Source organism: Mandrillus leucophaeus, unplaced genomic scaffold, assembly GCF_000951045.1.
Source record: "Mandrillus leucophaeus isolate KB7577 unplaced genomic scaffold, Mleu.le_1.0 Scaffold824, whole genome shotgun sequence".
Lineage (NCBI taxonomy): Eukaryota > Metazoa > Chordata > Mammalia > Primates > Cercopithecidae > Mandrillus > Mandrillus leucophaeus.
The window spans coordinates 986,399-997,200 of NW_012108964.1; positions in this window are offsets into that span (position 1 = coordinate 986,399).

Genomic DNA, 10,802 nt, shown 5'->3' on the forward strand with positions numbered 1-10,802 from the left:
CAGGCCAATATTCAAATTCAGGAAATACAGAGAACACCACAGAGATACTCCTCCAGAAGAGCAACCTCAAGACACATAATCATCAGATTCACCAAGGTTGAGATGAAGGAAAACAATGTTAAGGGCAGCCAGAGAGAAAAGTTGGGTTACCCACAAAGGGAAGCCCATCAGACTAACAGCAGATCTCTCTTCAGAAAACCTATAAAGCCATAAGAGAGTGAGGACCAATATTCAACATTATTAAATAAAAGAATTTTCAACCCAGAATTTCATATCTAGCCAAACTAAGCTTCAAAAGTGAATGAGAAATAAAATCCTTTACAGACAAGCAAATGCTAAGGGATTTTGTCATCACCAGGCCTGCCTTACAAGAGTTCCTGAAGCAAGCACTAAATATGGGGAAAAAACGATACCAGCCACTGCAAAAACAAACCAAAATGTAAAGACCATCGACAATATGAAGAAACTGCATCAACTAATGGGCAAAATAAGCAGCTAGCTTCATAATGACAGGATCAAATTCACACATAATAATATTAACCTTAAATGTAAATGGGCTAAATCCCCAAATAAAAGGCACAGACTGGCAAATTGGATAAAGAGTCAAGACCCATTGGTGTGCTGTATTCAGGAAACCCATCTCACATGCAAAGACACACATAGGCTCAAAATAAAGGGATGGAGGAAGATTTACCAAGCAAATGGAAAGAAAAAAAAAAAAGCAGAGTTTGCAATCCTAGTCTCTGATAACACAGTTGTTAAACCAACAAAGATCAAATAAGACAAAGAAGGTCATTACATAATGGTAAAGGGATCAATGCAACAAGAAGAGCTAACTATCCTAAATATATATGCACCCAACACAGGAGCACCCACATTCATAAAGCAAGTTCTTATAGACTTACAAAGAGATTTAGACTCCCACACAATGATAGTGGCAGACTTTAATATCCCACTGTCAATATTGGACAGATTGATGAGACAGAAAATGAACAAGGATATCCAGTAACTGAACTCAACTCTGGACCAAGCAGATCCAATAGTCATATACAGAACTCTTGGCTCCAAATCAACAGCATATACATTCTTCTCAGCACCACATAGTACTTATTCTAAAATTGACCATGTAATTGAAAGTGAAACACTCTTCAGCAAATGCAAAAGAATGGAAATCATAACAAACAGTCTCTCAGACCACAGTGCAATCAAATTAGAACTCAGGATTAAGAAACGCACTCAAAACCGCACAACTACACAGAAACTGAACAACCTGCTTCTGAATGACTACTGGGTTAAAAAAAAAATGAAATTAAGGCAGAAATAAATAAACCAATGAGAACAAAGACATAACGTACCAGAATCTCTGGGACACAGCTAAAGCAGTGTTTAGAGGGAAATTTATAGCACGAAATGCCCACAGGAGAAAGTGGGAAAGATCTAAAATCGACACCTTAACATCACAATTAAAAGAACTAGAGAAGCAAGAGCAAAGAAACTCAAAAGCTAGCAGAAGATAAGAAATAATTAAGATCAAGCAGAACTGAAGGAGATAGAGACACAAAACACCCTTCAAAAAATCAGTGACTCCAGGAGCTGATTTTTTGAAACTATTAACAAAATAGATAGACTGCTGGCCAGACTAATAAAGAAGAAAAGAGAGAAGAAGCAAATAGACACAATAAAAAATGATAAAGAGGAAATCACCACTGATCTCATAAAAATAAAAACTACTGTCAGAGAATACTATAAAATCCTCTATGCAAATAAACTAGAAAATCTAGAAGAAATGGATAAATTCCTGGAAACATATGCCCTCCCAAAACTAAACCAGGAAGAAGTTGAATCCCTGAATAGACCAATAACAAGTTCTGAAATTGAGGCAGTAATTAATAGCCTACCAACCAAAAAATGCCCAGGACTAGAGGGATTCACAGCCAAATTCTACCAGAGGTACAAAGAGGAGATGGTGCCATTCCTTCTTGACTGATTCCAAACAATAGAAAAAGAGGGAATCCTCCCTAACTCATTTTATGAGGTCAGCATCATCCTGATACCAAAACCTGGCAGAGACACAACAAAAAAAGAAAATTTCAGGCCAATATCACTGATGAACATTGATGTGAAAATTCTCAATAAAATACTGGCAAACCAAATCCAGCAGCACGTCAAAAAACTTATCCATCACGATCAAGTTGGCTTCATCCCTGGGATGCAAGGTTGGTTCAACGTAGGCAAATCAATAAACATAATCCATCACATAAACAGAACCAATGGCAAAAACCACATGATTATCTCAATCGATGCAGAAAAGACCTTTGATAGAATTCAACACCCATTCATGCTAAAAACACTCAGTAAACTAGGTGTTGATGGAACATATCTCAAAATAGTAAGAGCTATTTATGACAAACCCACAGCCAATATCATACTGAATGGGCAAACCTGGAAGCATTGCCTTTGAAAACCGGCACAAGACAAGGATGCCCTTTCTCACCACTCCTATTCAACATAATATTGGAAGTTCTGGCCAGGGCAACCAGGCAAGAGAAGAAAAAAAAAGTATTCAATTAGGAAAAGAGGAAGTCAAATAATCTCTGTTTGCAGATGAATGATTATATATTTAGAAAACCCCATCATCTCATCCCAAAAATTCCTTAAGCTGATATGCAACTTCAGCAAAGTCTCAGGATACAAAATCAATGTGCAAAAATCACAAGCACTCCTATACACCAATAATAGACAAACAGAGGGTCAAATCATGAGTGAACTCTCATTCACAATTTCTACAAAGAGAATAAAATACCTAGAAATACAACTTACAAGGAATGTGCAAGGAGAAGTACAAACCACTGCTCAAGGAAGTAAGAGAGGACAGAAACAAATGGAAAAATATTCCATGCTCATAGATAGGTAGAATCAATATTGTGAAAATGACCATACTACCCAAAGTAATTTATAGATTCAATGCTGTTCCCATCAAACTACAATTGACTTTCTTCACAGAATTAGAAGAAGCTACTTTAAATTTCATATGGAACCAAAAAAGAGCCTGTATAGCCAAGACAATCCTAAGCAAAAAGAATAAAGCTGGAGGCATCACACTTCGTGACTTCAAACTATACTACAAGGCTACAGTAACCAAAACAGCATAGTACTGGTACCAAAACAGACATGTAGAGCAATAGAATAGAACAGAGGCCTCAGAAATAACACTACGCATCTACAACAATCTGATCTTTGACAAACCTGACAAAAATAATCAATGGGGAAAGGATTCCCTATATAATAAATGGTGTTAGGAAAACTGGCTAGCCATATGCAGAAAACTGAAACTGGAACCCCTCCTTACACCTTATTCAAAAATTAACTCAAGATAGATTAAAGATTTAAACCTAAGACCTAAAACCATAAAAACCCTAGAGGAGAACCTAGGCAATATCATTCAGGACATAGGCATGGGCAAAGACTTCAAGACTCAAACACCAAAAGCAATTGCAACAAGAGCCAAATTGACAAATGGGATCTAATTAAACTAAAGAGCTTCTGCACAGCAAAAGAAACTATCATCAGAGTGAACAGGCAATCTACAGAATGGGAGAAAATTTTTGCAATCTACTCATCTGACGAAGGGCTAATATCCAGAATCTGCAAGGAACTTAAACAAATATACAATTAAAAAAAAATCTCATCAAAAAGTGGGCAAAGAATATGAACAGACACTTCTCAAAAGAAGACATTTATGCAGCCAACAAACATATGAAAAAAAGTTCATCATCAACGGTCATTAGAGAATTGCAAATCAAAACAACGAGGAGATACCATCTCAAACCAGTTAGAATGGCAATCATTAAAAAGTCAGGAAACAACAGGTGCTGGAGAGGATGTCGAGAAATAGGAGGGCTTTTACACTGTTGGTGGGAGTGTAAATTAGTTCAACCATTGTGGAAGACAGTGTGGTGATTTCTCAATGATGTAGAACTAGAAATACTATTTGACCCAGCAATCCCATTACTGGTTATATACCCAAAGGATTATAAATCATTCTACCATAAAGACACATCCACACATATGTTTATTGCAGCATTATTCACAATAGCAAAGACTTGGAACCAACCCAAATGCCAATTAATGTTAGACTGGGTAAAGAAAATGTGGCACATATATGCCATAGAATACCATGCAGCCATAAAAAAGAATGAGTTCATGTCCTTTGCAGGGACATAGATGAAGCTGGAAATCATCATTCTCAGCAAACTATCGCAAGGACAAAAAAACCAAACACAGCATGTTCTCACTTATAAGTGGGAGTTGAACAATGAGAACATATGGGCACAGGGAGGGGAACATCACACATAAGGGCGTGTCAGGGGGTGAGAGCTAAGGGGAGGGACAGCATTAGGAGAAATACATAATGTAGAAGACGAGTTGATGGGTGCAGCAAACCACCATGGCACATATATGCCTATGTAACAAACCTGCACGTTCTGCACATGTATCCCAGATCTTAAAGTATAATAATTTAAAAAAATACAGTTGTGAAGATTCCATCAAATAGTACTTGTAAAAAGTGCTTAGTACCACTATATTCTCACCAAAAGTATTTCAAAATGATTTGGTCTTAAGTGTCACAACTACTATATGTATGTTATGAATAATATTTCTTTTTTTTTTTTTTTTTTGAGACGGAGTCTCACTGTGTCACTAGGCTGGAGTGCAGGGGCATGATCTTGGCTCACTACAACCTCTGTCTCTCGGGTTCAAGCAATTCTCTGCTTCAGCTTCCCAAGTAGCTGGGAGTACAGGTGCATGCCATCATGCCCAGACAATTTTTGTATTTTTAGTAGAGACTAAAATGTTGGCCAGGATGGTCTCAATCTCTTGACCTCATGATCCATCCACCTCATCCTCCCAAAGTGCTGGGATTATTTGCATGAGCCACCGCACCTGGCCATGAATAATATTTCTAACATTGTGAACTAAACTTCTGTGTTGATTAATAGTTCATGCCTTATTTTGTATTGTTAAGATGACCCCTCCTTCTTTTCTTAAATTTTACTTTAATCTTTGCTCAGTGTCCCCAGCTTGTAGCTTCCTGTGTTAATTTAATTTAGATGTGTCTCCTGTAAAAGTATGTTACTTGGTTTTGTTGTGTTTTCATTTTTGTTTTAATCCTTACTGAGAGTCTTTGTCATTTACCAGAAAAACTAAGCCATTATAGACCTTGGCATTCCTAGAACATTTAGTCTAAAGTTGTTTTGCTTTGTGTTTTTGTGTGTTACCTTCCTTTTCTTTTGTACTTTGTTATAGATGCTATGTTTCTTCTCTTTTTCTCTAGAAATTTGTAATTTAAATAAAATTTCAATTGTTTAATGGTTATCTTTAAGTTTTTTGAAGAATATATTTAAAACTGTATTTCTTAAATTTTAAAGTTAAAAAATCAAGTATCATTTAATTTTATCTTATATGAATTTAAGAAATCAGCATGATTTAGGTCAAAATTGTCTCATCCTCTTATTCTCTTTCAAGAAAACCCTAATGTGAACATTGCTCAATTGTGTTCTGAGATCTGATATACAGTAGAAGTATAAGTCCAGTCTGATATTGTATTAACAATATTTTAAACACAAAGTGTTTTTTTTGTTTTGTTTTTGTTTTTGTTTTTTTCATGTAGCAAGAAGTTGAGAGGCGAGTAATCCAGGAACAGTAGAGCTGCTCAAGGATGTCTTCAAAAATTCATATTCTCACATAACTGGATTTCCAGCCACTTGGGAGGCTCAGGCAAGAAGATTGCTTGAGCCCAGGAGTTTGAGGCTGCAGTGAGCTATGATGGTGCCACTGCACTCTAGTGTGGGAGACAGAGTGAGATTCTGTCTCTTAAAAAAAAATAACCCAAAAATCCAGATTCTGAGTGTCCTTCTCTATTTTTCATCATTGTATTTTTGGCTGGATTTTTTGACGTGGGAATGCAAGATCAACAAGGCATATTTCTTGCTTTCAGGATGCTCACAAAGTACTGTGTACAGTGGATAAAACATGGCCATAAATTCGTTGACATTCCTCCCATCAATAGGTGGAATTGGTGTCCCCTCTTTTTGAGGCTTTGACCACTAGAATATGGCAGATATGATATGGTGCCGGTTTCAGGCCTTATAGATTGGCAATTTCCAGCGCCTTTCTTTGACAGAACTCTGAGCCACAAATAAGAAGTGTGACCACTCTGTTGGAGAGATCATAGAGAGATTGTGAAGCTGCATAAGAAGGAAGAGGCTCCCAGCAGAACACAGCCTCCCAGCCTTCCCCACTAAGTGCAGACATGTGAGTGAAACTGCCTGAACTTGCCAGATAGACCCATCACCAGCTGAATACCTCAAGTGAGCCAGTGGACCCCACATGGAGCAAAGGATTCTCTCAACAAGCCTTACCTGATTTCCTGATCCATTTCATTGTGAGATGAAATAAAATGGCTATGTTAAGCCACTCAGTTTTGGAGCAGTTTGTTACACAGAAATAGATTACCAAGAGATAAGTGCATACAAATGACAATTCTAAAACAATATAAAAGGTTAGTGGTAGCTGCTTAGGAGAATAGATGTCAATGACAAATTAAGTAATTGTAATAATAAGCACCTGTTTCTAACAAACGATAAGCTTAAAATCTACATTTATGTATACTTTTTCAATTTTATTTATTTCTGTAATTATTAACCAGGTCTCTTTTAGTAGCAGGTGGCAGTTATAAAATTCAGCGGAACCGAAAGGAGAACTTAATGGGCTTCAGGATTGACAAGAAGAAATTCTAGGTAGGGCCCAGGAAACTGGGCCTGCACCTTCTTGACCTTTCTTCATCACTAGTCTGCCCTGCTCATCTCACACAACAGGCAGCCTGTCTTCATGGAGATGAGAGGAGAAGCTGACTGTGGACAGCCCCAGCAGAATAACTTGTTCTTCCCCACTTGGTATTTGTATAAATGATCTTGGGAAGACTGCTCAGGCCTGGCTCTGCCCATTACCATGGACTGAGGTTTAAGATGTAGGGTCTGTAAGATGAAAGAGAATTGGAAAAATCATGGAAATAGTTTAAATCAGTGCTGAGCAATTACTATTATTCCCAGGGAGCTGCTGTACGTGAACTTACAAATTCAGAAGATGCTCCAGAAAAGAAATGCTTAAAAATAAACAAAATCTAATGTCATGCAGTTCATCATTACTTGGAAAATGAAAGTTTTAGGGTATATTAGAATTATTATTAAGTTCCTACTCAGTGCAAATCACAGTGCAGATTCTAAGCAAGATTTAAAATGAAGGATTTGACCTGAAGAATTTTCTGATCTAATTTTATCACATTACATAAAAGTTTAACAGTTTTAGCCATCATAAAAGATATAAATATGAAAAATGATAGCCCATTTTAGACCAATTTGTGAATATTGTTAAAAATGTAGTTTTATGAAGGGTTCAAGATGTGATTACCTTGCATAGTCTGTGAAAAAAAATGCTGGTGAGGCTACACTGTCCTTATTTTAATAAGAAAAAATGATCTTATTGATGGAATACTGAATACTGAGAAAAAAATTGACATCCCTTCAAACATATTAGTATTTTAGTTACCTTATTACTGTATTACTTTAAAAGTATCTTTACCATTTTAAGAAAGATCCTGTTCTTTATAACCAGTAAGAGATTGAAGATGAGAGCAAGCTCTGTGCTTTTACCCATAGGCATTGCCCATTGGGTATGGCACTGGGGCACCTTACAGAAATATTGATGTTTGCTATTCTGCCATATTTCCTCTACTTTTTCTTTGGGTTTGGTAGAAGAGAGATAGGTTTATCTGAAAACTCTTGGAATTTTTGACTGACTACTGAGATGCAAAACTTGTATTAAGATATGTCTGGCTCGGCTGGGCGCAATGGCTCGTGCCGGTAATCCCAGCACTTTGAGAGGCTGAGGCAGGAGGATCCCTTGAGCCCAGGAGTTTGAGAACAGCCTGAACAACATAGCAAAATGCTGTCTCTAGAAAAAAATTTAAAATATTATCCATGCATGTTGGTGACTGCCTATAGTACCAGATACTCAGGAGGCTAAGGTGGGAGGATTGCTTGAACCCAGGATGTTGAGGCTGCAGTGAGCTATGATAGGACTACTACACTCCAACCTGGGTGACAGAACAAGACCTTGTCTAAAATATATATATATATATATATATAGTAAAACAATAGAAAATGTTAGTGGTAGCTGTGTATACACACACATGTGCACACACACACACACAAACTGGCTATTTGCTTCTTCTCACTCATTTTACTTCCTTTTAGTGACCTTTTAAAATCTGTGCCTTGGGTTTGACATTATATTTATAAATGCTTTTTTCTGGTTATGTATTTGATTACTGCTTTGTTCCATTTATTCATCTTAACTTTGGTTGTCTGCATCTGTTTGCCTTTTTATCTGCAGTCAAGTGGCGCTTTCAAGGCTCCTCCTCTAGATTACTCCTTTGATTTTTTTACAGTATTGATTTTGTCTTTGGGGACTTCTAAAGCAGATTACAGTTCTATTATTGCATTTCAATTGTCTATAATCTTCCCTTATTTTACCTAACAACTTTTTTTATCTCTTTCCAATTCTCAGCTATTTTTTCATCTCAACTTGTGTCTCAACAGCTAATCTTTCAACTTTCCTTTTATAAAGTGTTCCCGTTCTTAAGATTGAGAATTTAAGCAACAGCTTTCAAAATATATTTTTTTGTGTCCTGTACTATATGATACAATGTGTCTCCTCTTTTATCGCAAAAAATATATCCTTAGGTCTAATGCATATTTTCTTTTCACTGCTCCTTCTCCCTAAATGGGGGCAAGAGCAATTCGGGTCTTTTGCTTGCCCTCAAAAAGAATAGAATTTCCTAGCTCCCCTGTTCTTACTGTTTGAATTATCCTGTTCGATCTCAAACAGCAGGATATACTGACATTTAGAGTTTATTTAACTTAATTTGCTTTAGCCATAGATCTGGTGCCTAGCATTTATTTTTCTAGTGTGGATCCTTTAGATCTGTATTGTTCAATAGAGTAACCACTAGCCACATACAGCTGTAGATTAATTTAAATTAAATACACTTAACATTAGCCTCCTAATTTGCACTAGCCACATTTGAAGTGCTCAGTAGCTCCTGATTGCATACCTGAGACATCCCCATCATTGCAAAAAGTCCTACTGGATGGTGTTAGTCTAGAGTGAGATTCATCTGCTCATACTCTGCAGTTATCAGGCTATGAAACATTGAATATATTCCCATATTATTAAAACATTCTACGATTTTCTTCTTACAAGATACAGAAAATGAAAAGTACAATCTTCCGTGTATTACTCTACCATGGGTCTTCCTATCTACACCACTTTTTATTTATATTCTTAATATTGCAAGATGCAAGACAGCCCCATTTATCTAGACTCCTCCTCTGTCCAGTAGGACATTTTGCAATGATGGGGGTGTCCCATGTCTGCAGTCAGGAGCTATTTCCATATTGGCTGTTACTGGGCATTTGATTCCCAGAAAGGAAGTGCTAGGAAAGAGGGACTGATTTTCAGAAAAAGAAACAAATTGAGGAATGTGTGCATGGGTGGGAGAGTATGAAAGACTGAAAAGGTCTTGGGTACTGCAGAAGTCATTGCTTCACATGAGAAACATGGTTGTCAACCTGCTGGCTGACAAAGGCTCCTTGTTTCTCAAGAAGGGACACGTGATGGGAGTCATGAAGGTCTCCTCTGTGGCTACATGGCCAAGTTGTATCTCAAAGCTTCCTCTATGTTTTTCTCTGTACAAGACCATTCACCAATGTTCTTATTTCCAGAGAAACGGTAACTTAACTTGTCTTTTCAACTTCCAAGCTTGTTCCAGTGGAAAGGCAGGGAAGGGTGAAATCAGTGTTGGAATGAAGGGATTATCTTCACTGGAATGAGCCTATGTAGGCTCAACTTTCCAAGGTCAGTTTCCTCCCTGAGCATGGTGCTGGTGCTTCCTAGTCCCTTTCTGACCCTCTTTTCCTCCCCTCTAGTACTTTTTGCTCCCAGCAGGATGCAAACCTTGTCCGGCCAGGTTGCCCTGCTGAAAGCTAAGTAAATATACAGACTGGAACCTATTTTTGGTGAGGATGAGAAGTAGAAATTTGGAATAATCTCTTTTGTTCATGAATGTTTTACCTTGCTTTCAAATATACTTCTTTTCACTCCATTTTTTTGAAAAAAAACAACTGTCAGAAATCCAAGCCCAACATACAGGGAAAAATCCAGCCTAGACTGAACTTCAGTTCCATGAAGGCAAGAGTAATGTCTGTCTGGCTCACTGCTGTTTCCACAGGACCTATGTGGATTTCTTTCAGTCTATACAAAATACATACCCTGATGCTTTACAAAGTGACTCAGTAGAATTTTTAGGGGCTTCAAGATCAACAAAATTTATTTTGCTAGTGTAGTCTTGAAGCGAATTTAGTGCAATCTCCTTATTTTACAGGTAGGGAAACTGAGGAACAGAGAGATAACTTCTTTTTTTTTAAACATAAAAAGAGCACATTCTTTGGAGGTGAATATATTTGGATTTCATCACTCATTAGGTAAGTGGGCAGTGGATTGAATGACTCTCTACCCAACTTTCTCATCTGTAAAATGAGACTAATGATGCTTCTCTTACATTATTATTATTATTTTTTTGAGACAGAGTCTTGCTCTATCACCAAGGCTGGAGTGCAGTGGCATGATCTTGGCTCACTGCAACCTCTTCCTCCCAGGTTCAAGCATTTCTCTTGCCTCAG